General features: G+C 46.9%; 1 long non-coding RNA gene across 1 annotated transcript in view; it reads left to right on the forward strand.

Moving 5' to 3' along the window:
- The window catches only part of LOC123724507 (uncharacterized), a 105218-nt gene extending 79749 nt beyond the window's left edge, over positions 1 to 25469 (forward strand). Inside the window, exon 3 of the long non-coding RNA XR_006757066.1 lies at positions 24987 to 25469. This is a non-coding gene — a long non-coding RNA (uncharacterized lncRNA). The remainder of the gene's footprint in view (positions 1 to 24986) is intronic.
- Positions 25470 to 25914: the final 445 nt, after the last annotated feature.

Consider the following 25914-nt stretch of genomic DNA (forward strand, 5'->3'; position numbering starts at 1 on the left):
CCGATAGCATGGAGCAGGGGTCCGATGGCGATCCGCTTGTCGCCTATACCTGGGAGTGGACTTAAACAAAGCGGCCCGGGCTCTCTTTCAGGTACGGCGACAGCAGTGGATGAACATCTGGGCAGAGGGATTGCTGACTTCCTCCTCTTGCTCGGGGAAGACCGGAGGCTGATATCCCAGGGGTACTCGAAGGGCGAGAGACCTGTGGAGAGGCAAGGAAGGGTGTTGCGGGCGTACTCAACCCATACCAGTTGCTGACTCCAGGTGGTAGGGTTGGCTGAGACAGGCAGCGAAGAGTCGTCTCTAAGTCCTGGTTGGCTCGCTCCGACTGGCCGTTAGACTGGGGGTGGAACCCGGAGGGCAGGCTGGCCGACGACCCAATGAGCACGCAGAATGCCTTCTAGAACCAGGATGAGAACTGCGGATCCTGGTCGGAGACCATGTCCACCGGGAGTCCGTGGATCTGGAAGTTTGGGGAGAGAATGAGGTGGGCGGCTTTGGAAAACCGGTCGACCACAGTCAGGATGGCAGTGTTGCCCTCAGACGGGGGAGACGCATGCCGAAATCCAGGGATATATGGGACCAGGGACGGTGAGGGACAGGCAGTGGTTGGAGAAGACCAGCCGGAGCTTGCCGAGGAGTCTTGTTCTGTGCGCAGACCGTGCAGGTGGCGATAAACACGGCAACATCCGGAACCGTAGTAGGCCACCAAAAGCGTTGTCGCACGAAGGCCAGGGTGCTGTAACCACGCAAAAAGCGGTGATAAAAGTTGGCGAACCCCACAAGGGTTGCAGCTGCATTCTGGACATAGGCTGAGGCCCAATCCACTTCCACTCTCACCTTCTCGGGATCCATCTGGACACTCCCAGCAGAGATGATGTAACCCAGAAAGGGAATGGTGGAGCGATGGAACTCACACTTTTCCTCCTTAGGTGCTGGAGAACCTGTCGGACATGGAGCACGTGTTTTTGGGGGGAGCGGGAGAAGACGAGGATGTCATCAATGTAGATGAAGACGAACCGGTTCAACATGTCCCGGAGAACATCATTCACCAGAGCCTGGAACACGGCAGGGGTGTTGGTGAGGCCAAAGGGCATGACTAGTTATTCAAGTGGCCGTGTTGAAGGTGGTTTCCACTCGTCCCCCTCTCGTATCCGCACCAGGTGGTAGGCGTTTCGTAGATCCAGCTTGGAAAAAACAGTGGCCCCCTGGAGCAGCTCAAAGGCCGAGGAAATGAGTGGTAGCGGATAACAGTTCTTCACAGTAATGTTATTGAGTCCCCGGTAGTCAATGCATGGGCGCAGAGTCTGGTCCTTTTTCTCCACGAAGAAGAACCCTGCACCAGCTGGAGAGGAAGAGGGACGGACAAATCCTGTAGCTAGGGAGTCCCCAATGTAGGTCTCCATAGCCTTGATCTCTGGTCCCGACAGAGAGTACAGACGTCCCCGGGACGGCATGGTGGTAGGGAGAAAGTCAATCCCGCAGTCATGGGGGTGGTGCGGTGGAAGGGAAGTGGCCCGAGACTTGCTGAGCACATCCCAGAGGTCCTGGTACTCAACGGGAATGGTGGAGAGGGCCGGAGCAACTTCCGAGCCCCCAGGAAGACGTCCCGGGGCAGGTTGCGCCGACTTCAGTCAACGGCCGTGGCAGAACGGACTCCAGCCCATGATAGCACCTGTAGACCAGTTGATGAGGGGATTGTGTTGCTGGATCCAGGAGAATCCCAAAACCACGGGTATCTGGGGGTACTTGATGAGCAGGAATTCAATGGTTTTGCTGTGATTCCCTGACACACATAGGTTGATGTGCGTGGTGTTATGGGTGACCCGACCCGACACTGTCCAGCACTCTAACATCCATGGGAATGGAGAGGGGCTGTTCAGCTCGGAAGCCAGTGTGGCGTCCAAAAAGCTCTCATCGGCCCCAGAGTCAATGAGGACCCGGAGAGATTTGGACAGGTTTCCCAACTGCAGAATTACATGAAAAGTAGAGAGTACACGCTCCTACCGGTGAGCCTGGTCTTTTACCGGGCAAGAGGGTACAAAATGACCGAAAATCCTGCAATACAGACAGCTCCTTGTGTTGATCCTGTGTTGCCGTTCCGCTGGCAAAAGCACAGCACTGCCTAGTTGCATAGGCTCAGGAAACAGTGCCTCGGTCATCTTCGGTGACTCTCGAGGAAGGTTGGAAAACCTCAGGTGCTCTCGGCAACGGACCTGTCGGGGACTTCCCGGGATGATTCGGAGGCGAGGTGGAATCCCTGGACTTGCGAGCAAAATTGAATTTCCTCTCCATCTGTTGTTCCCGCAATTGCCCATCGATGTGGATGGTCAAAGCGATAAGGGAGTCAAGATCCGTGGGTAACTCCCGAGCAGCAAGCTCATCCTTAACCTCCTCCGATACGCCGTGCAGGAACATATCGAACAGTACTTCCTGGTTCCACACACTCTCCACTGCCAACGTGCGGAAAACTACCGCATAGTCGGGCCACTCTGCGGGCGTCCTGCCGGAGCTGGATTAGTGTCCGGGCAACTTCTCTCCCGGAAAATGGGGCATCAAAAACCTTCCTCACCTCTCCCACGAAACACTCCAGACTCACGCACATGGTCGGCTGTTGTTCCCATATGGCAGTAGCCCAGGTGAGAGCCCTCCCAGACATCAGCGTGATGAGATGAGCGAAAATGCCCGACAGGTGCTTGGCTCTCCATTAAAGAGTTCCGGGGTTGGTAAACGGGGCTCCCGGGAGGGTGGAGTGGCCGGTGGGGGCGGCGCTCCTAACCGCCAAGTTACTGAGGGGCGGTGGGATTACCACCGTGGCAGGCAGCCCCCCAGAGTACCCGCGGAATTACTCCAGCAGCATGTCCAATGCCCGGTCATGGCGCTCAGCCAACGTTTGGACCCCCTCCATAAGACCACAAAGCAATTAATTCCTCGTGCCTACCAATGGAGGCTCCTTGGGAGGAGATGGCATTGCGCAGCTGGCCCGGGTCTGCTGGGTCAGTCATGGCCAGTTCGACTATCAGGTATGAAGGTAAGACCCAGATGCAGACAACGTCGAATTAACAATGGTTTAATAATCCAACAGGGGCAGGCAATAGACAGGTCAAGGCAGGCAGGGGTCAGTAAACCAGAGGTAGGGCAATGGTACCGGATGGCAGGCAGGCTCAGAGTAGGCAGAGGTCAATAATCCAGAGGTGGGGCAAAGGTACAGGTCGGCAGGCAGGCTCAGGGGCAGGCAGAGTGGTCAGGCATTTGGGCTCAAGCCATGCAGTTACGCAGGGTAGCTGCATCTTGGTCCTGTGGACAAACAGTTTCTGTGGTGAAACTGTCACAGCTCATACTGTGGAATAATAAACCCACAGTGGGCTGATTTGCCCCCCCCCCCCACAGAGACCTAGGTTGATGATGGGCCCCACTGGTCATCAGTCTGGTCATCAGTCTGAATGAGTGTCTGTTCCTGTCGACATATCTGTCTCTCATCGCCACCCCATCAATCCCACTACCGACACCACGTCTCACATCCTCCCCAGAGACAAGGCTCTACTTTGTCCATTGATCTGCCCATCCCGTAGCCAACCAGCACCACAACCCCAAGCCATGTATAGTGACAGCTATACAAACCTTCCTTCATCCAAAACGAGTTAGGAAAATGTGTCTGGACATTTGACCTGCAGCATTTTAATTTACTGAACATATGAGAAATGTATTTCTTCACATTATAAGCGCAGTAATGCGCACCAAGCAGTAGGCTACACGTGAATGTTTGTTCCATAATGCAATTAGCAGGAAAACACGAGCGGTTTGATGTGATGGATATCATGTGATAGATTAAAATATCCATTCTAAATTTCGAAATGTAATAAGCAACAACTAGTATGGGTTGCTAATGTGACTAGGATTGTGCCTTTGGCTACTGGATAATAAAATAACGTTGACATAAAATACTTGCCTCCGGATAGGTTCTGATTTTGGCAAGGCTACTTTGAAGCAAGGTAAGACATGCCTCATAATATGTAGTAAAACATTCAGGTTTCAAACAATTAAGTATATGTTTTCAAACTCATTGCATAGTGCTATGTGAAATGCTGATGAAGCCTGCTTTCCATTGCCTATGCATTTGCTGTTTGAGATGCTGTAGCAGCTCTCGCGCAGTCTGACAGATTTTCTGCTTGAAGGCTTTGTACCTGTATGCTGTACACATGTGATAAATAAGATACATAAGGAATATACTGTATATACGCGGCAATTTAATTTCACTACATTAGGCAAATGAACCTATAGACCAATAAGCACAACCAGTCAAATGTACAGTATTTCCATCAATGAATAGGCTAAAAAGCATTATTTGGCAATGGCATTTTTTCTTCTTCTCCTGGACAATTGGCCATAGCCAATTTTATTTATCCGCTTTTCCCAACAACAACTAAAAAATCTGCCAAAAGCTGGCCATTACCGGCTAACGGATGCCTGACACACACACACACACACACACACACACACACACACACACACACACACACACACACACACACACACACACACACACACACACACACACACACACACACACACGTGTCAAATAAAGCACGGTGAAATGAATGAAGCTGTTGCTTGGCATAATAACAATAGTTCCAGTATTTTCTATTGCCCTGTAATCATGTCTTCAGTTCAGTTTTACTGTGTGCTTTTCCCTGGTTTGGAATGACTAATGCTAACAATACAGGGAATGTATTGTTAGCATTAGTCAGAAGGTGTAATGCTTTTCTCTGTAATAGCTGTAGGATTGGAGCCTTGGCTGCTCCATGTGTGTGTGCTCATGTCCATGTGTGTGTAATATGATGTGTGTTGATAGCTTACTTAACTCCTACACTCTTCCCTGCTCTCCCTCATCAATATGAACTCCAACCTGTTTCCCCAGTCTTTCCTCTGTAGAAAGAGTTAACAGAAAGTAGAGCGAAATCCTCGACCAGGGGTCTTCAACCTTCTCCTGGAGAGCTACCCTCCTGTAGGTTTTTGCCCCAAACCCAGTTGTAACTAACCTGGTTCAGCTTATCAACCAGCTAATTATTAGAATCAGGTGTGCTAGATTAGGGTTGGAGTGAAAACCTACAGGACGTTAGCTCTCCATGAACAGGGTTGGAGAGCCCTGTCCTAGACAGACCAGCACAGCGTGGACTAGAAGACAAATGGCTGACCTGAACCGTACTGGGTATGGCTCAGGTCATTTATTTTCCTTTCCAGCAACTAACCAGGCCAGACCAGTACAGCGCAGCTTGGCTTGGCTCTGTTGGCTGAGGAGTGTGAAAAGCGTAAAAGAGGTCTCGGTGGGTTAATGCAGCGGATGTTCTCATCTCTTTCACTTTGTCATTCTGACACAGTCTTGTTTTGGTAAATGTAGAGCCTTATAGTGAGAAACATATCCTCCAATATGCTTAGAGTCACTGGACTAGAGCTCCCATTGACATCCCTCAGCCACGCCTCCCTAACACACACCCTGACACTGTCTTTCTCCTATTCACTACTATCATCTTAGACTTGAGGTAGCCTGGTCTACCAAAGCCTGTTCACCATATCAAATACCATATCAAATAGGCTTACATGTTGTCCTAGATAAGGTTGCACATTTTGTGGAATATTCAGAGGTGGAAACTTTCCATGGGAATTAACGGAAATATATGCAAATTAATATTAATACCATTTAAATGTAGATGTTTTTTACATTGGATATATTTACCATATCATATGGAGACAGAAACATAAACTTTTTACCTTATCATAAGTAGACATAATTGCAAATGATGGTATTGATGACACCATATGCCTTGTTGATCTCTGCACCAGACAGGATGCTCTTGCCAGTATACTTGGGGTCCAACATGTACGCTGCGGCGTGTATGGGCTTCAGGCAGAAGTCTTCATGCTTTTTGATGTATTTCAGAACTGCAGTTTCCTCTGCTTGGAGCAACAGTGAAGTGGGCAGGGTAGTACGGATTTCTTCTCTTACATCTGCAAGCATAGTCTGAACATCAGACAGGATGGCATTGTCTCCCTCAATCCGTGCAATGGCTACTGCTATAGGTTTCAGGCTGCTTACCACTCTCTTCCAAAATACATCATCCAGGAGGATCCTCTTGATTGGGCTGTCCATATCGGCAGACTGTGATATGGCCAGTTCTTGGAGACTCCTTCCCCTCCAGGAGACTGTCAAACATGATGACAACACCACCCCAAATGGTGTTGCTGGGCAGCTTCAATGTGGTGATCTTATTCTTCTCACTTTGTCTTGGTGAGGTAGATTGCTGCTATAAGTTGATGACCCTTCACATAGCTAACCATTTCCTTGGCTCTCTTGTAGAGTGTATCCATTGTTTTCAGTGTCATGATGTCCTTGAGGAGCAGATTCAATGCATGAGCAGCACATCCAATTGGTGTGATGTGAAGGTAGGACTCCTCCACTTTAGACCAAGCAGCCTTCATGTTTGCAGCATTGTCTGTCACCAGTGCAAATACCTTCTGTGGTCCAAGGTGATTGATGACTGCTTTCAGCTGCTTTCAGCTTTTAGATGATTGCAATACAGTCTGCTATCTCTATGACTTGCTTGACCTTCACTTGAACTCTGTTGAACTCTGCATCCAGCAAATTAGTAAATAAAGCATGTCTGGTTGGTGGGGTGTATGCTGGGTGAAGAACATTCAGAAATCTCTTCCAACACACATTGCCTGTAAGCATCAGAGCTGAACCAGTTGCATGCACAGCTTGAGCAAGACATTCATCACCATTTCTCTGACTACGTTCCTCCATTGAGTCAAAAAAACATCTGATTCCAGGAGGACCATGAGCTGTTGCTATCGATAAGGTGTCTGATTCATCATTTTCACCTTGAATAGAAGTAGAGGGACTTTTGTCAGAGGCTGCTTGTTGTGAGCGCTGAGGGAACTTTATGCACTTGGCCAGATGATTCTGTATATTTGTTGCATTCTTCACATATGATTTGGCACAGTATTTGCAAATGTACACAGCTTTTCCTTCTACATTAGTTGCAGTGAAATGTCTCCACACATCAGATAGTGCCCGTGGCATTTTCCTGTAAAACAAAAACCCAAATACAATTACATGTACAGATAAATAGTTAAGCAGTTAGATTAAACAACTCCTTAGTAAGATAAACGTTTTAAAATGAAACATATATGGAAACAGGTGATTTAACACTCAATTAGCAGGCTCAAGCAAGCTAATATCCACATGGTATCAACAACTAACTAGCAGACATTGTTAACAAGTTAGAAATTATTTAAACACACTCCTGTAGGCAACTATTTACTAGTTAACAAAAAATCATGTATATCATATAAAATATATTCACCCCACGCATTATTGTAATCCAAACTTACCAGAAAGCATGTAGTCCTTGGCTCAGACAGTGTAGTAGTGTGGGCTCAATAGCATCTCATTAGTGTGCAATAGCTTGAGAATCAGCTGTACATGTGATGGAAGAGTGCTCTGCACATGTGATGGAAGAATGCACTGTGCATGTAGAGGGTTGCAATTCCATTGAATTGGGGATAGTTTAACCAAAATATGCCACAAGAACTAGAATTGCCTTATTTGTATCGCACAAAAAAAGTTCACTGGCTAACTTTTTTGATGAATTTAAGTAAAATTCCCAAAATTCCCGGGCTTAACTTCCCATGGAAAATATCCGACCCTTTGCAACACTAGTCCTAGATCATTTTCATACTTCTTAGCCGAGCCAAGCTGTACTGTGCAGGCTTGGTTACAAATTCACTGTAGTTGCTGGAACCATGCTGGAAAGGGATATGTGATAAGAAAATAATGGAGCCAGCACAGTACAGTTCGGGTCAGCACAATAGTGTGAAAAGGTTTGCACTGTAGTTCCTACTGTTCTGCAGGCGTCCATGCAGGTCCCATCTGAGTGAGTGGGCCTTGATCGGAGCCCAGATACACTCCTTACTCTCCTTTCTTCACTGTTCACTTCCCTCCAAATTTCCACCACACACCCCTCATGGGATTCGGACTAGAATCAGCACACAAAAGGCATTACCGCTCCACATACACAGCAGCGGCTTTTATGTGTTATTGTAGATGAGCTTGCCCATGAATCTCACTTTCTTTCTTTGGCATATTGAGTTGTAATCAAAAAAAGACAAAGGGAAAAGTCAGGGGCACCTCTGTGACTTTCTCCTTGAGTTATTTATTTGGGAGCATGGCAGGTGGGGGTGGTGGCTGGGGCTGGTGTAGGTCAGCCAGGAAAGGTGGGGTTGAGATGGGCAGGGGGATGTTGAGAGAGGGATTTGGCCGCACTCGCACGGGACTGGTTAGATATGGAGTGTGAGTGTAGAGTGTGTGAGTCTGCGGGCTAATCCTTGGTCTGTAGGTAGCAACTCGGCTGCTCGGGCCCACATTTTTCTTATTTTACAACAGTTTTGAAAGTAACACAGAGCGTTTTATTGTCCCAGTACAGTTGTTATGATTATTTATGATTAATTCTACATATGTTTAAGCTCCCATCTCAGGTGGGGAAACAGTGGTGTCATAGGTGGATCTGGATTTGCGTTCATTTTAAACTCTCCATCACAGATCCTCTGGGAGATATGGTTTAATGTTTAGACTACAACGACTACCTCAGCTCTCCTGGCCCGGCTCTTGTTCTGCTGGTGAAGGGGATGTGATAAGCTCAGTCGGAGCTCTGGTGTGGCTGTTGTTGGTGTTGTTCCCATGCTGACTACTGCCATGTTTCTTGTTTATGTGAAAGTGTGATTTGGCTCCTGGCTCTTGGCTCCGTGTGAGAAGTTGGTTTGGATAGGAGTGGGATCTTCATCCAGGATGTGGTTGGAGGAGAGTCTATAGGGAACGATGACACAAACAGCACATAAAGAGAACACAACAAAGCATCCAAGGGAACGTATTCCAAGGGGGGAAACTAAGAGTCCTGTGATTTACTTTGATTGAAAGCGTTATATACCGTACATCAACAGAGGATTCATATTTTTTTAACTTGTTTTGACTTGGGACACCTTGCCAATATCATGCTCTGATCAAACACGATAACCAAGTCGCCAGAGGATATATGTTCTAGTTTCATTGGCCGGCATTCAAAACGAGGAACAAAGGCCCATATTGGCTCTGCGAGTAGAAAAAAAATGCCACTATCAACAACAGTTCACCGATTCATGCTTTATTTGTGTACTCATCTGAACTGATTTTTCCCTCGGTGACTCTGTGGAAATGTGTGTTTTCAGATCCATGTAGCTCTGATATCATGTACAAGCAGATGCGGTAGCTTGGTATCCACCTATTGCCAAGAATGTCGAAACCAAATCTTGGGTACCTATGTATAAAATACTGAATACTGTAAGAGAAGGATGACTCATTCAAGGGCTATTATTTATTTTTACTATTTTCTACACTGTAGAATAATAGTGAAGACATCAACACTATGAAATAACACATATGGAAACATGTAGTAACCAAAAAAGTTTTAAACAAATCAAAATATATTTTATATTTGAGCTTCTTCAAAGTTGCCACCCTTTTCCTTGATGACAGCTTTGCACACTCTTGGAATTCTCTCAACCAGCTTCACCTGGAATGCTTTTCCCACATATGCTGAGCACTTGTTGGCTGCTTTTCCTTCACTCTACGGTCTAACTCATCCCAAACCATTTCAATTGGGTTGAGGTTTGGGTGATTGTGGAGGCCAGGTCATCTGATCCAGCACTCCATCACTCTCCTTCTGGGTCAAATATCCTTTACATAGGCTGGAGGTGTGTTGGGTCATTGTCCTGTTGAAAAACAAATGATAGTCCCACTAAGTGTAAACTAAATGGGATGGCGTATCGCTGCAGAATGCTGTGGTAGCCATGCTGGTTAAGTGTGCCTTGAATTCTAAATAAATTACAGACAGTGTCACCAGCAAATTACCCCACCCATCACATCTCCTCCTCCATGCTTCACGGTGGGAACCACACATGCGGCGATCATCTGTTCACCTGCTCTGCCTCTCACAAAGACATGGTGGTTGGAACCAAAAATCCCAAATTTGGACTCAGAACAAAGCACAGATTTCCACCGGTCTAATGTTCATTGCTCCTGTTTCTTGACCCAAGCAAGTGTCTTCTTCTTATTGGTGTCCTTTAGTAGTGGTTTCTTTGCAGCAATTAGACCATGAAGGCCTGATTCACGCAGTCTCCTCTGAACTCTTTCAAAGTTCTTGAAATGTTCCGTATTGAGTGACCTTCATGTCTTAAAGTAATGATGGACTGTCGTTTCTCTTTGCTTATTTGAGCTGTTCTTGCCATAATACGGACTTGGTCTTTTACCAAATAGGGCTATCTTCTGTAATTTTATTATTATTATTAAACCTTTATTTAACCAGGAAGGGCTCATTTGAGATTTAAAATCTCTTTTTCAAGAGCGTTCTGGCCAAGATAGGCAGCACCAAGTCATTACAAAAATTACAGACAAACAACATGAAAAACTACAAGTAATCTAGTAAAAACCATAGAATTCACAAGAGTATAACAAAATCAAAAACAGCAAATGAAAAACATTGACAGGTCAGGGAATCAGTCTCAAGATCTTTCATCAGTGATTTAAAAATACCAATCGGGACAAGTTCTTCCAGTTTAAAAGTGTTTTGTAAGGCGTTCCAAGACGATGGCGCAGAGTACATATTACCAAATTCAGATCAGACATTTGGAAAAGTTAGCAAGATAAAGTCCAGCGAACGAAGAGAGTACCCACCACATTTCTGAACAATAAAAATGCCCAAATAAAAAGGTAGTAAACCCAAAATGGCTTTGTAAATAAAGGTATACCAGTGACTGAGCCTACGAGTGACTAGAGAAGGCCAGCCAACCCTGGTATACAAAGTGCAGTGGTGCGTAAGGGTTTTGCAGTTTAAAATAAATCTCAAAGTGCCATGGTAAAGGGTGTCAATTGATTTCAAACACTGAGCGGAAGCATTCATATATAAAATATCCCCATAGTCTAGTAAAGGCATAAATGTACTGTAGCTGATACTAGCCTCCTTCTGGCTTCAAAAGAAAAACAGGCCTTATTCCTAAAATAAAATCCCAATTTCAGCTTCAATTTTTTTTGTAAGTTGTTGAATATGCAATTTAAAAGAGAGGCCGTCATCAATTAAAATTCCAAGATATTTATATGAAGTTACAGTCTCAATCTAAATGCCCTGACAGGTAATAATAGGTGAAAAGTTCAGAGGTCTATTTCTTGCTTTAGAAAACACCATTAGTTTAGTTTTGTCAGTATTGAGGATAAGCTTCAATTGACACAAGGTATGTTGAACAGTATAAAAAGCATTTGGCAAGTTCTAGAAAGCTTTTGTAAGAGACGAGGCACAACAGTAAATAACAGTACCATCAGCATAAAAATGAAGTTGCGCATTTTGGACATTTTTGTCAAAATTATTTATATAAATAGTGAATAAGAGAGGACTAAGTACAGAGCCTTGGGGCACACCATTACAGACAGACAATTTAACAGACATAAGCCCATCAAATTGAGTGCACTGAGTTCTATCAGACAGATAGTTAGCAAACCATGCAACTGCATGCTCCGAAAGACCTACACTCGACAATCTCTGCCTTAGTATAGCATGATCAACTGTATCAAAAGCCTTAGAGAGATCAATAAAAAGTGAGACACAGTGCTGTTTTTTGTCAAGGGCTTCAGTGATATCGTTTAAAACCTTCATGGCTGCTGTAATTGTGCTATGCTTCTTCCTGAAGCCCGATCGGTACATTGATAAAATAGAGTTAGTAAATAAAAACAATTTTAGCTGTTCACTCACAAGGGTTTCAAGTATTTTCACCAGGGTTGACAGCTTTGAGATTGGCCTATAATTATTTAAAAGAGTTGGATCTCCCCCTTTTAAAAGTGGTAGGACAAATGCTGATTTCCAGATCCTTGGAATTTAATTACATTCCAGGGTTAGATTGAACAGATATGTAAGTGGTTCAGCTATGAAATCAGCTGCCAGATTTAAAAAGCAGGGATCCAAAAGATCAGGACCTGCAGGCTTTCTTTGATATAAGGATTTCAGGGCTTTATGTACTACCTGCACTGAGAATGGCAAAAAGCTAAAAGTTTGACCAGCTCTCACTGGTTCATCCACACAGGGTTGTAGAGAGACAGAGGACACTGAATCAAACAGCCTACCAGATGATACAAAGTGCTCATTGAAACAATTCAGCATTTCAGTTTTGTCATATACAGCAACAAAGTCCTTCAATACACATGACGGTAATTCATTAATATTACTGTTACCAGACATAGACTTAATAACCTTCCAAAACTTTCTAGGGTCATTCAGGTTATCAGTGGTAACAGACATAAGATATTCGGACTTGGCCTACCTGAGAAGAAAAGAACACTTAAGCCAAAATAAGCCAATCAGCATCAGAACATGATTTCCTTGCTTTAGCCCAGGCTAGATTACGGTCGTGAATAATACAAGACAGCTCAGAAGAAAACCATGGATTATCTCGCCCTTTAACTCTGAACCTGCGGAATGGGGCATGTTTGTTTACTATTTGGGAAAAACCATCATGAAAGAATTTCCAGGCAGTTTCCACATCAGGGATAAGATCAATCTTGCTCCAGTCAAAATAAAACAAATCATGAAGGAAAGCTCATTAAAACACTTCAAATTTCTCTTACGAATAAAACGTGGGTTTGTCTTAGGAACCTTAGTATTTCTAACAGCAACAACAGCACAATGGTCACTTAAATCATTACAAAAAACACGAACCGCAGAATATTTATTTGGAACATTTGTCGAATATCAAATCAATCAGGGTAGATTTCCCTCATTAAAATGCAAATCATTTTATAACATTTTTGACATGCGTTTTCTGGATTTTTTTGTTGTTATTCTGTCTCTCACTGTTCAAATAAACCTACCATTAAAATTATAGACTGATCATTTCTTTGTCAGTGGGCAAACGTTGTCACGTTTGACTTGGACTGGTGGATGGGTGGAATCAAGTGCAGGAGACAGAGGTGCTGGAGGTGAGTGTCTTTAATGATCCTACTCACACGCCGAAAAGCACAGGGTGCTATACAAAGTTCCAGTAACTGGTAAACTGCGCCCGTACAGCACTAACAAAAATACACTTTCTAAGGCAAGGAGCGCAGCCCGGTAAATCCTTTCACAAAAACAAACTATCGATCACACAACGTGGACAATAAACAATCCCGCACAAAATCCCAACTGAAAACACACATTAAATAAGTCCCCACTAATGACATACACAAAACAGGTGCGGAACAGACAGACAAAACTAAACGACACAGAAACAACGATCGGTGGCAGCTAATAGGCCGGCGACGACGACCGCCGAGCGCCGCCCGACCGAGGAGGGGCGCCACTTTCGTTGGATCCTGTGACAGTACCCCTCCCCCGAGCCGCGCGCCGACGCCGGCCTCGGGGACGGCCCGGAGAGCGAGGCGACGGTGGAAGTCCAGCAGCATAGAGGGGTCCAGAACGTCCGCCGCCGGAACCCAGCACCTCTCCTCCGGACCGTACCCCTCCCAGTCCACGAGGTACTGCAGGCCCCCTACCCGACGTCGGGAGTCCAGGATGGCTCGGACTGTGCCTCCAGCACCTCACTGTCCTGCAGCGGACCAGCTACCACCGGCCTGAGGAGAGACACATGAAACGAGGGGTTAATACGGTAATACGAAGGAAGTTGTAACCTGTAACACACCTCGTTTATCCTCCTCAGGACTTTAAACGGCCCCACAAACCGCGGACCCAGCTTCCGGCAGGGCAGGCGGAGAGGCAGGTTCCGGGTCGAGAGCCAGACTCTATCCCCCGGGTTAAACACGGGGGCGTCACTGCGGTGGCGGTCAGCGCTCTCCTTGTGCCGTTCGCTCGCCCTCCTTAAACATTCCTGGGCTGCGTTCCAGGTCTCCTGAGAGCGCTTGACCCATGCCTCCACCGCAGGAGCCTCCGTCTGGCTCTGTTGCCATGGCACCAGGACCGGCTGATACCCCAGCACCACCTGGAAGGGTGACAGATTAGTGGAGGAGTGGCGCTGAGAGTTCTGGGCCATCTCGGCCCATGGCACGAACTGCGCCCACTCCCCTGGCCGGTCCTGGCAATACGACCGCAGGAACCTGCCCACATCCTGGTTGATGCGCTCTACCTGCCCATTACTCTCGGGGTGGAACCCCGAGGTCAGGCTGACCGAGACCCCAGCCTCTCCATAAACGATTTCCATACCCTGGACGTAAACTGGGGACCTCGATCAGATACGATGTCCTCGGGCACCTCATAGTGCCGGAAGACGTGAGTGAACAGGGCCTCCGCGGTCTGCAGGGCCGTAGGAAGACCGGGCAAAGGGAGCAGACGGCAGGACTTAGAGAACCTGTCCACAACGACCAGGATCGCCGTGTTCCCCTGAGACGGCGGGAGATCCGTAAGGAAATCCACCGAGAGGTGAGTCCAGGGCCGCTGTGGAACAGGGAGGGGCTGTAATTTCCCTCGAGGTAGGTGCCTAGGAGCCTTACACTGAGCGCATACTGAACAGGACGAGACATAACGCCGGACATCCTCAGCCAAGGTGGGCCACCAGTACCTCCCCTTCAGGCCCCGCACTGTCCGTTCCACCCCAGGATGACCCGAGGAGGGTAGAGTATGGGACCATCGGATCAGGCGATCGCGAACACCAAGCGGAACGTATTTCAGGCCCACGGGACACTGCGGCGGAGTAGGTTCTGATCGACCCGCCCGCTCGATGTCCGCATCCACCTCCCATACCACCGGTGCCACCAGACAGGAGGCGGGAAGTATGGGAGTAGGATCGATGGTCCGCTCCTCGGTGTCGTAGAGACGCGACAGTGCGTCAGCCTTCCGGTTCCGGGAACCTGGAATGTACGAGAGAGTGAAGTTAAACCTCGTAAAAAACATGGCCCACCTCGCCTGACGGGGATTAAGCCTCCTCGCTGCCCGAATATACTCCAGGTTACGGTGGTCGGTCCAGATGAGAAAAGGGTGACGTGCCCCCTCAAGCCAATGTCTTCACACCGTCAAAGCCCTGACCACGGCTAACAGCTCCCGGTCCCCCACATCATAATTGCGCTCTGCCGGGCTCAGCTTCTTAGAAAAGAACGCGCATGGGCGGAGCTTCGGAGGAACGCCCGAACGCTGCGACAGCACAGCTCCTACCCCAGCCTCGGACGCGTCCACCTCCACTATGAATGGCAGAGAGGGGTCCAGATGCGCCAGGACAGGTGCATTGGTAAACAGAACCTTCAGACGATGGAAGGCTCTGTCCGCCTCTGCTGACCATCGTAGCCGCACCGGCCCCCCCTTCATCAGTGAGGTAATGGGAGCTGCTACCTGGCCAAAACCCCGGATAAACCTCCGATAATAATTAGCGAACCCCAAGAACCGCTGCACCTCCTTCACAGTGGCTGGGGTTGGCCAATTACGCACAGCCGTCACGCGGTCACACTCCACCTCCACCCCCGAGGTGGAAATGCGATATCCTAGAAATGAGACGGCTCTTTTGAAGAACTCACATTTCTCAGCCTTGACGTATAGGTTATGCTCCAGCAGCCGCCGAAGCACTTTACGCACCAGGGACACATGCTCGGCGCGTGTGGCGGAGCAGATCAGGATGTCATCGATGTACACCACCACACCCTGTCCGAGCATGTCCCTAAGGACCTCGTCCACAAAGGATTGGAAGACGGCGGGAGCATTCTTTAACCCATACGGCATGACGAGGTACTCATAATGGCCAGGTGTGGTACTAAATGCGGTTTTCCACTCGTCTCCATCACGGATACGCACCAAGTTATACGCACTCCTGAGATCCAATTTCGTGAAGAAGCGCACCCCGTGAAATGACTCTACTGCCGTAGCAATGAGAGGTAGCGGGTAACTGAAACCCACTGTGATAGCATTTAGACCTCTATAGTCAATGCACGGGCGCAGACCTCCCTCCTTCTTCTTCACGAAAAAAAGAAGCTCGAGGAGACGGGGGATTTAGATGGCCGAATGTATCCCTGTCTCAAGGACTCAGTGACGTATGTATCCATAGCCACTGTCTCCTCTTGAGACAGAGGGTACACGTGACTCCTAGGAAGAACCGCGTCAGCCTGGAGGTTTATCGCACAATCCCCTCGTCGATGGGGTGGTAATAGAGTCGCCTTTGTCTTACTGAAAGCGATAGCCAAATCGGCATACTCTGAGGGAATGTGCACGGTGGAGACTTGGTCTGGACTCTCCACCGTGGTCGCACCGATGGAAACTCCTATGCACCTACCTGAGCACTCCCTCGACCACCCCGTTAGAGCCCTCTGCCCCCACGAAATCTGGGGGTTGTGTGTGGCTAGCCAGGGGATTCCCAGTACCACTGGGAACGCTGGGGAGTCAATGATGAACAGGCTGATACGCTCCACATGACCCCCCCCACGTCTGCATAACCAGCGGCACTGTGACCTCCCCCACTTGGCCTGACCCTAGCGGTCGACTATCTAGGGCGTGTACGAGGAAGGGGTGGTCCAGCTGAACCAGGGGAATCCCTAACCTCTTCGCTAACCCACGGTCCATAAAACTCCCAGCTGCACCTGAATCGACTAGCGCCTTATACTGGAAGTGAGGGGAAAAATTAGGAAAACAAACGGAGGTGTACAAGTGGTCGACAGGGGGCTCTGGGTGTGGCTGGTGCGGACTCACCTGGGGGGCCGAAGCGGTGCTCTGCCTGCCCTCCGAACTCCCGGAGGGACCTCTCCAGCACCGGTCCACAGTGTGTCCTCTGCGTCCACATCGGGTGCAGGAGAGATCCCCCCCCCTCCGGTCCTCCTCGGTGCAGCCCCCCCTATCTCCATGGGCTGTGGAGCGGGAGGACTGGTAGGCGGAACGAACAGGCCCCGACTGGAACGTCCCCGGGAAGCCAGCAGGTTGTCCAATCTAATGGACAAATCCACCAGTTGGTCCAGAGTGGAGGTGTTGTCCCTACATGCCAGCTCCCGGCGGACGTCCTCGCGAAGGCTGCACCTATAGTGGTCTATCAGGGCCCGCTCGTTCCAGCCCGATCCAGCGGCGAGAGTCCGGGAATTCCAACGCGAAGTCCTGAGCGGTCCTCGTCTCCTGTCTCAAATGGAATAGTAGCTCACCCGCCGCCCTGCCCTCCGGGGGATGATCGAAAACCGCCCGGAAGCGGCGGGTGAACTCAGGGTAGTCACCCCGGGCCGAGTCTGGACCATCCCAGACCGCATTGGCCCATTCCAGGGCTCGACCCGTGAGACACGAGACGAGGACGCTCACCCTCTCTTCGTCGGAGGGAGGGGGGCGGACGGTCGCCAGGTACAGTTCCAGTTGGAGGAGGAACCCCTTGCACCCAGCGGCCGTCCCATCGAACTCCCTGGGAGGGGAAATCCGGATCCCGCTGGCACCCGCTTCCGTGGATGTGGGTAGGGGCGCAGGGTGAGGGACCGGAGCTGGTCCTGCTGGGGAGGCACTTCTCTCCCATCTCTCCAACCGGGCCAACACCTGGTCCATGGCCGAGCCTAGGCGGTGGAGGAGGCCGGCATGCTGGGAGACCTGCTCAGCCACGGATGGCGCTTCCGCTCCTGCTGACTCCATCAGTTTTTCGGTGCGGGATTCTGTCACGTTTGACTTGGACTGGTGGATGGGTGGAATCAAGTGCAGGAGACAGAGGTGCTGGAGGTGAGTGTCTTTAATGATCCTACTCACACGCCGAAAAGCACAGGGTGCTATACAAAGTTCCAGTAACTGGTAAACTGCGCCCGTACAGCACAAACAAAAATACACTTTCTAAGGCAAGGAGCGCAGCCCGGTAAATCCTTTCACAAAAACAAACTATCGATCACACAACGTGGACAATAAACAATCCCGCACAAAATCCCAACTGAAAACACACATTAAATAAGTCCCCACTAATGACATACACAAAACAGGTGCGGAACAGACAGACAAAACTAAACGACACAGAAACAACGATCGGTGGCAGCTAATAGGCCGGCGACGACGACCGCCGAGCGCCGCCCGACCGAGGAGGGGCGCCACTTTCGTTGGATCCTGTGACAAACGTATAAAATCAGCAGGGGATCAAATACTTTTTTCCCTCACTGTAAGCGACAGGACTGAAACCCAAGCCTGTGTGTAGCTGTAGAGCTTCAGAGGAACGGGGAAAGGGAAAATTTGGGGTCATGTACACACAACTTAATCCATGCATATAAAAGGCTGTGCTCATAGTTGAGTAGCCGCCACCCCTCGGCAAGCCTCAGAGTTTTGTTACTGCTGTAACCGTTGGTTCCCAGGCCTGGCCGATGCTGTGGCAATGTTGCGCTCTGGCCTGTCCTTTACTGGACTCCCCGAGGACTGAGAGAGGTGGCAGCAGGTTGAGGTGTGTGTACGTGTGTGCTTGTTTGCATTATTTTATGTGATACACACTTCTGTGAGTCAAGGCACAGTGTATGTGACTGTGTAAGACTGTGTGTGAGAACTGAGCAAAGGGGAGAACGGGGAAAATGCCAAACTCTCTTAAACAGAATTCAGCATCAACCAGGGCACAACTCTTAATGTTTGCGCGTATGGATCCTGGCCATTATTTAACCTGATAGGAGCACCACCTCCTATCAAAATGGAAATAGTTAGATAGATTCACACAGATGTCTATGAATCTTAACACAGAACGGGGAATGGGCTTCTGCTATTGACACAGATGTCTATGAATCAACACAGAACGGGGAATGGGCTTCTGCTGTTGACACATGTATCTCTTATTATTCAAAGAGATTCCAAAGAGATTCAATCTTATTCTCCCCTACAGTTTTCAAATAGAGCCACAGTATATTAACTATAACTGGGGATGGGCTTCTGCTGTTGACATATTTATCTCTTATTAAAAGAGATTAAGTTAAATCTTACTCCCTCCTATGGTATTCATATGGAATCATTTCAGATCATGGACATTAATTAGAGCTTTGATTGAGATCACCCTCAAGCTGACAACAGCTGCGTTTTGGGCTCGTCTTGATGTTGATTCCACCGTCTCACAGGGAGTTAATGGGATGAGAAAAATGTGCTGTTGCTTGTGTTGATTGTCGGCCTGTAAAACGCTAATAAAACTAAGAGCTTGTTAACACACATGGTTTATTTCTCTGTGGCTGTGGATTGTAAATCACGGTAAGCAGTGTCAACCCGAGCTGCCTCTGGCCTGCCGCACACAGTACCACTCGCATCCGTTTGTTTGTGTGTGTCTGTAACTGTATGTTTGTTTATTTGAGTGCATCTTCCTAATGACTACCTCTTACCTGGCTATGCAAATACACCTTAGGCTGGCATCAGTGTCCAATCTGTGTGAAGTGATAGTGAGTAGAGAAGAGTGAGAGTGTGTGGATGTGTGTGAGAGTGTGGAGCCAGGGGTGGATGATACAGGCTCTGGTGTGTGTATGTGATGGTGTTTGTGTGATGGTGTTTGTGTGTGTGTGCGTGGGTGGGTGCATACGACCCTGCCTGTGTGTGTGTGCATGTGCTCATGCCCTTGTGTGTACGTGCCTCTGTGTGTGTCCCCATGCAACCGCGTGTGTGTGTGTTTGTGTGTGTGCGTGTTGTGTTGTGTTAACCTCTATGGGCTACGTAACAGCCACTGGCAGCCTGTGGCGCGATTTTCAAAACCTTAAAAATCCTATTACTTCAATTTCTCAAACATATGACTATTTTACAGCTATTTAAAGACAAGACTCTCGTTAATCTAACCACACTGTCCGATTTCAAAAAGGCTTTACAACGAAAGCAAAACATTAGATTATGTCAGCAGAGTACCAAGCCAGAAATAATCAGACACCCATTTTTCAAGCCAGCATATAATGTCACCAAAACCCAGAAGACAGCTAAATGCAGCACTCACCTTTGATGATCTTCATCAGATGACAACCCTAGGACATTATGTTATACAATACATGCATGTTTTGTTCAATCAAGTTCATATTTATATCAAAAACCAGCTTTTACATTAGCATGTGACGTTCAGAACTAGCATACCCCCCGCAAACTTCCGGGGAATTCGCTAACATTTTACTAAATTACTCACGATAAACGTTCACAAAAAGCATAACAATGATTTTAAGAATTATAGATACAGACCTCCTCTATGCACTCGATATGTCCGATTTTAAAATAGCTTTTTGGTGAAAGCACATTTTGCAATATTCTAAGTACATAGCCCAGGCATCACGGGCTCGCTTATTTAGACACCCGGCAAGTTTAGCACTCACCATAATCATATTTACTATTATAAAAGTTTGATTACCTTTTGTTGTCTTCGTCAGAATGCACACCCAGGACTGCTACTTCAATAACAAATGTTGGTTTGGTCCAAAATAATCCATCGTTATATCCGAATAGCGGCGTTTTGTTCGTATGCGTTCCAGACACTATCCGAAATAGTAAAGAAGTGTCGCGCGCATGGCGCAATTCGTGACAATAAAATTCTAAATATTCCATTACCGTACTTCGAAGCATGTCAACCGCTGTTTAAAATCAATTTTTACGACATTTTTCTCGTAGAAAAGCGATAATATTCCGACAGGGAATCTCCTTTTCGGCAAACAGAGGAAAAAAATCCCAAAGGCGGGGGCGGTCGGGTCACGCGCCTAAGCCCAGTGTCCCTTGATCGGCCACTTGAGAAAGGCGATAATGTGTTTCAGCCTGGGGCTGGAATGACGACATTCTGTTTTTTCCCGGGCTCTGAGCGCCTATGGATGACGTGGGAAGTGTCACGTTAGAGCAGAGATTCTTAGTAAATGATAGAGATGGAAAAGAAGTTCAAGAAATGGTCAGACAGGCCACTTCCTGTAAAGGAATCTCTCAGGTTTTGACCTGCCATTTGAGTTCTGTTATACTCACAGACACCATTCAAACAGTTTTAGAAAATTTAGGGTGTTTTCTATCCATATGTAATACGTATATGCATATTCTAGTTACTGGGTAGGAGTGGTAACCAGATTAAATCGGGTATGTTTTTTATCCAGCCGTGTCAATACTGCCCCCTAGCCCTAACAGGTTAATGCATGCATACGACCATGCGTGTGTGTGTGTGTGTGTGTGTGTGTGTGTGTGTGTGTGTGAGTGCAGCAGTGCAGCAGTGCAGACTAGGAGCCCAACACACACTCCAACATCTTGGCAGCATACACAGTGCAGGAGTACTGCTCTCCAGCAACAGCAGCAGCAGCAGCCCAGCCAGCCTCTGTGACTTGGACATGCAATCTTTTCCATTCTTTATTATATCTGATTTCATATAATGTTTTCTAAAAGTATTGAACAACACAAGTTCATTACATTACGCATGCCTTGGCCCCGGGATGATTTAGAGCGAACACACTGAGAGGGGGCGAACCAAATAAAAGTGTAAAAAGCCAAATGAAAGCAGCGAAGCGCTAAAGTCCACACCGACCTCATGCTTTGGTTGCCGTGCCAGAAAAGTGTCTCGATCCAGCGAGAGACCATTCCTCATTCAATTACATGTTCCATGTGTGCGTTCCAATAAGGCTTTAGGCAGAGGGGCTTCTGAGCAGGTCTGATCTCGCTCTTGCACACACACACACACACACACACACACACACACACACACACACACACACACACACACACACACACACACACACACACACACACACACACACACACACACACACACGCATACGAACACATGCACGAAAACGCATTTACACAGACGTTTAGGTACAGACAAACACACTGGGGGCTGGGGGCTGAGCGGGAAGCTAACAATTTCTAGAGTTATATACACACACACACACACACACACACACACACACACACACACACACACACAACACCACACACACACACACACACACACACACACACACACACACACACACACACACACTACTCTAACGCTGAACTTGCTGCCTATTTAAACAGGACAGCACACAGCTGTGTGTGTGTGTGTGTGTGTGTGTGTGTGTGTGTGTGTGTGTGTGTGTGTGTGTGTGTGTGTGTGTGTGTGTGTGTGTGGTTATACAATGGGTGGGTCTAATCTTGGATGTTGATTGGTTAAAACCGCATTCCAGCCAGTGTCTATTCCACAAGTTTCCACCAGCTAAAGCTATGATGTTGAAATGCCTATTTACTCTGTTCCATCTCACTGCACAATCCACTGTCTCATCTGCCCAGCCAGGAAATTTATAAATTTGATCTCCACTATAAAAAGCATCAAGACATTATCTCCCATTTGTTTTAGAGTAGCATTTGGTTTTCAACAGCAGAGATTTGTATAAACCTTGCTGTCTGTCTCTTCGACATTTGCAATATTGTTTCAATATTGAAATTCGATCTCTAGCTGTCCCACATTAATGTACGAGTCGGGACGAGACAGAAAGGCAGTCGAAATCTTGAATCAGCTGGCATCATTTTTTTGGATATATACTAGAAATGTCAATAGAAAACAAGTAAAACTAAATGAATTGCAGCTAGTTTTCAGTCTTTCCAGCTTCAGTTTGAAGTGATTATGTTAGCTGTGTTGTTGGCTAGCTCCTCTGAACAACAGTGACCTGACGAGTGAGTACAATTTCTATGCCAGGTGAAATTGTGCATTATTAGCTCGTTGTTATGGATATATCCAAATAAATGTCACTAGAAAACAGCTTAAACAAACACAAATGTGGCTACTTTGCTGTTATTCTGGCTGCACTGTTTGACGTGACTGTAAGTTAGGATAAAAATGTTGTCAGCCAGTATGGCAATGGAACATTTTGAACGAACGACTGGGTCACGTTCATAGATACAGAACAAAAAGACAACGCGTCTCTGGCAACCAAACTGATAGAACAAACGACCAGCCGGCTTGGGTAGCTTTGTGTCGGGACTATATCTTGTGGAAGGATTAAATAGTATGAATAAATTCATCAAAATAAAGTTTTATAAAAGTGATAATGTCCTCGAAGCCGGTGTTTAGAGGATATGTTGGCATGGTTTGCTGGCCTGAGACGAAATCAAGGTCAATATACAGCACATTCGGAAAGGATTCAGACTCCTTGAATTTTTCCACATTTTGTTACGTTACAGCCTTATTCTAAAATGTATTAAATATATAAAATTCCTCATCAGTCTACACACAATACCCAATAATTACAAAGTGAAAACAGGTTTTTAGACATTTTAGCAATTTTTTTTTTTTTAACTATTCAGTATTCAGACCCTTTGCTATGAGAGTCGAAATTGAGCTCAGGTGCCCCCTGTTACCATTAATCATCCTTAAGATGTTTCTACAACTTCATTGGAGTCCATTGGAATCCATTGGACATGATTTATATAAGTCCCACAGTTGACAGTGCATGTCAGAGCAAAAACCAAGCCTTGAGGTCGAAGGAATTGTCCATAGAGCTTCGAGACAGAAATGACAAATAATGTTTGCAGCACTGGTCCCTAAGTCCCCAAGAACACAGTGGCCTCCATCATTCTTAAAAGGAATATGTTTGGAACCACCAAGACTCTTCCTAGAGCTGGCTGCCTGGCCAAACTGAGCAATCGGGGGAAAGGGCCTTGGTTAGGGAGGTGACCAAGAACCCGATGGTCACTCTGACAGAGCTCTAGAGTTCCTCTGTGGAGATGGGAGAACCTTCCAGAAGGACAACCATGATTGCAGCATTCCACCAATCAAGCCTTTATGGTAGAGTGGCCAGAAGGAAGCCACTCCTCAGTAAAAGGCACATGACAGCCTGCTTGGAGTTTGCTGAAAGGCATCTAAAGGACTCTCAGACCATGAGAAACAAGGTTCTCTGGTCTTATATAACCAGGATTGAACTCTTTGGCCTGAATGCCAAGCGTCACGTCTAGAGGAAACCTGGCACCATCCCTTACGGTGAAGCATGGTGGTGGCAGCATCATGCTCTGGGGATGTTTTTCCGCGTCAGGGACTGGGAGACTAGTCAGGATCGAGGCAAAGATGAACGGAGCAAAGTACAGAGATCCTTGATGAAAACCTGCTCCAGAGCACTCAGGACCTCAGACTGGGGAGAAGATTCATCTTCCAAAAGGACAATGACCCAAAGCACACAGCCAAGACAACGCAGGAGTGACTTTGGGACAAGTCTCTGAATGTCCTTGAGTGGCCCAGCCAGAGCCCGGGCTTGATCCCAATTGAACATCGTTGGAGAGACCTGAAAATAGCTGTGCAGCAACGCTCCCCATCCAACCTGACAGAGCTTGAGAGGATCTGCAGAGAAGAATAGGAGAAACTCCCCAAATACAGGTGGGCCAAGCTTGTAGTGTCATACCCAAAAAGACTTGAGGATGCTTCAACAAAGTACTGAGTAAAGGGTATGAATACTTATGTAAATGTGCTATTTCAGTTTTATAATTTTCTTAAACTAGGAAAGATTTCTAAAAAACAGTTTTTGCTTTGTCATTATGGGGTATTATGTGTAGATTGATGAGGGGAAAAAACTATTTAATCCATTTTAGAATAAGACTGTAAAATAACAAATATGGAAAAAGTCAAAGGGTCTGAATATGTTCTGAATGCAGTGTATATTCACTCACAGATCAAATGTTATGAGATGTGTGTCTGACAACTATCATTTCTATATGAACTTTGTTAATAAGAACGATTGTTTTAATTTGCTAAATTGTGATTACTTCGCTACTATGGCCTATTTATTGCCTTACCTCCTCACGCCATTTGCACACACTGTATATAGACTTTCTTTTTTTTCTACTGTATTATTGACTGTATGCTTGTTTATTCCATGTGTAACTCTGTGTTGTTGTATGTGTCGCACTGCTTTGCTTTATCTTGGCCAGGTCGCAGTTGTAAATGAGAGCTTGTTCTCAACTAGCTTACCTGGTTAAATAAAGGTGGAAAAAAATACAAAAATGTGAATGTTTTTTTCCCATGAACCCATCATCATCACTAAACTGTTATGTGTTTGTCTCTTACAGTCCCAGCTGATCTGTCCCGTCAGAGACCCCGAGAACATCACACAGGTATGGATACTTCTCTTTCAAACATCCAAATGTTAAATGTCAGTCACATGAATTCATTGGGGAAGTACAGGTTTGGAGAACTTCTCAATGGCTAATAGGTTTTGGTTCAGGTCTTGTTAGTGTGTTACAGTTGCCTGGCTGTCAATTCACAAATGCACGTGAGAAAAGTGTCCCAGCTGATCTGTTACATTGGTGTGGTTCAAAGACATTTTCTCCTATCAATAATCATTGGGAAACAGTGCAGACCGACCGTCCACTACAGCTGTTCTGATCTTGCTTCTTCTTAATGTCTTTTGGAAGTTAATCAGTACTGTAGCGATGTGATGCGACTATACTGTATGACTAACTGCTTGATTACAATCAGTTAGTTTATCACACAAGTAAGAAAACACAGATGTACTACACAAGCTCACATACACACACACAGACTGGTTACACACCCACATCCCACATACCCCTCTCTTTACACCCCCATATGTCCCCCACCTCCCATTGCCCATCTTCATGGCATGTGAATGTGGAATCTGACATTGTGATTTTGATTTGGGGGTCTCTCTTTCTCGCTCTCCCTCTCATGCTTTAATTTCACTTGAGAGCGCTCCTCCTCCTCTCCACCAGTTTCTCTGCCTGCAGGGCCTTGTGGCAGCCTGTTTGACTTTTATTGCGCTGGCCGGCACGCAGGCGATAAGGGAGCAGCCAGTCATCTGCTTTTAGAGCCCCACTCAATTAGTTGTAATGTGTGTGTGTGTGTGTGTGTGTGTGTGTGTGTGTGTGTGTGTGTGTGTGTGTACATATGCATGTGTTTGTGGACCAATGGCTGAGTACTAATGAGCCTAGCAGCTCATTCCGCTTTGATCCAGATTACAGGCCCTCTGCTGGACCT

Source organism: Salmo salar, chromosome ssa10, assembly GCF_905237065.1.
Source record: "Salmo salar chromosome ssa10, Ssal_v3.1, whole genome shotgun sequence".
Taxonomy (NCBI): Eukaryota; Metazoa; Chordata; class Actinopteri; order Salmoniformes; family Salmonidae; genus Salmo; species Salmo salar.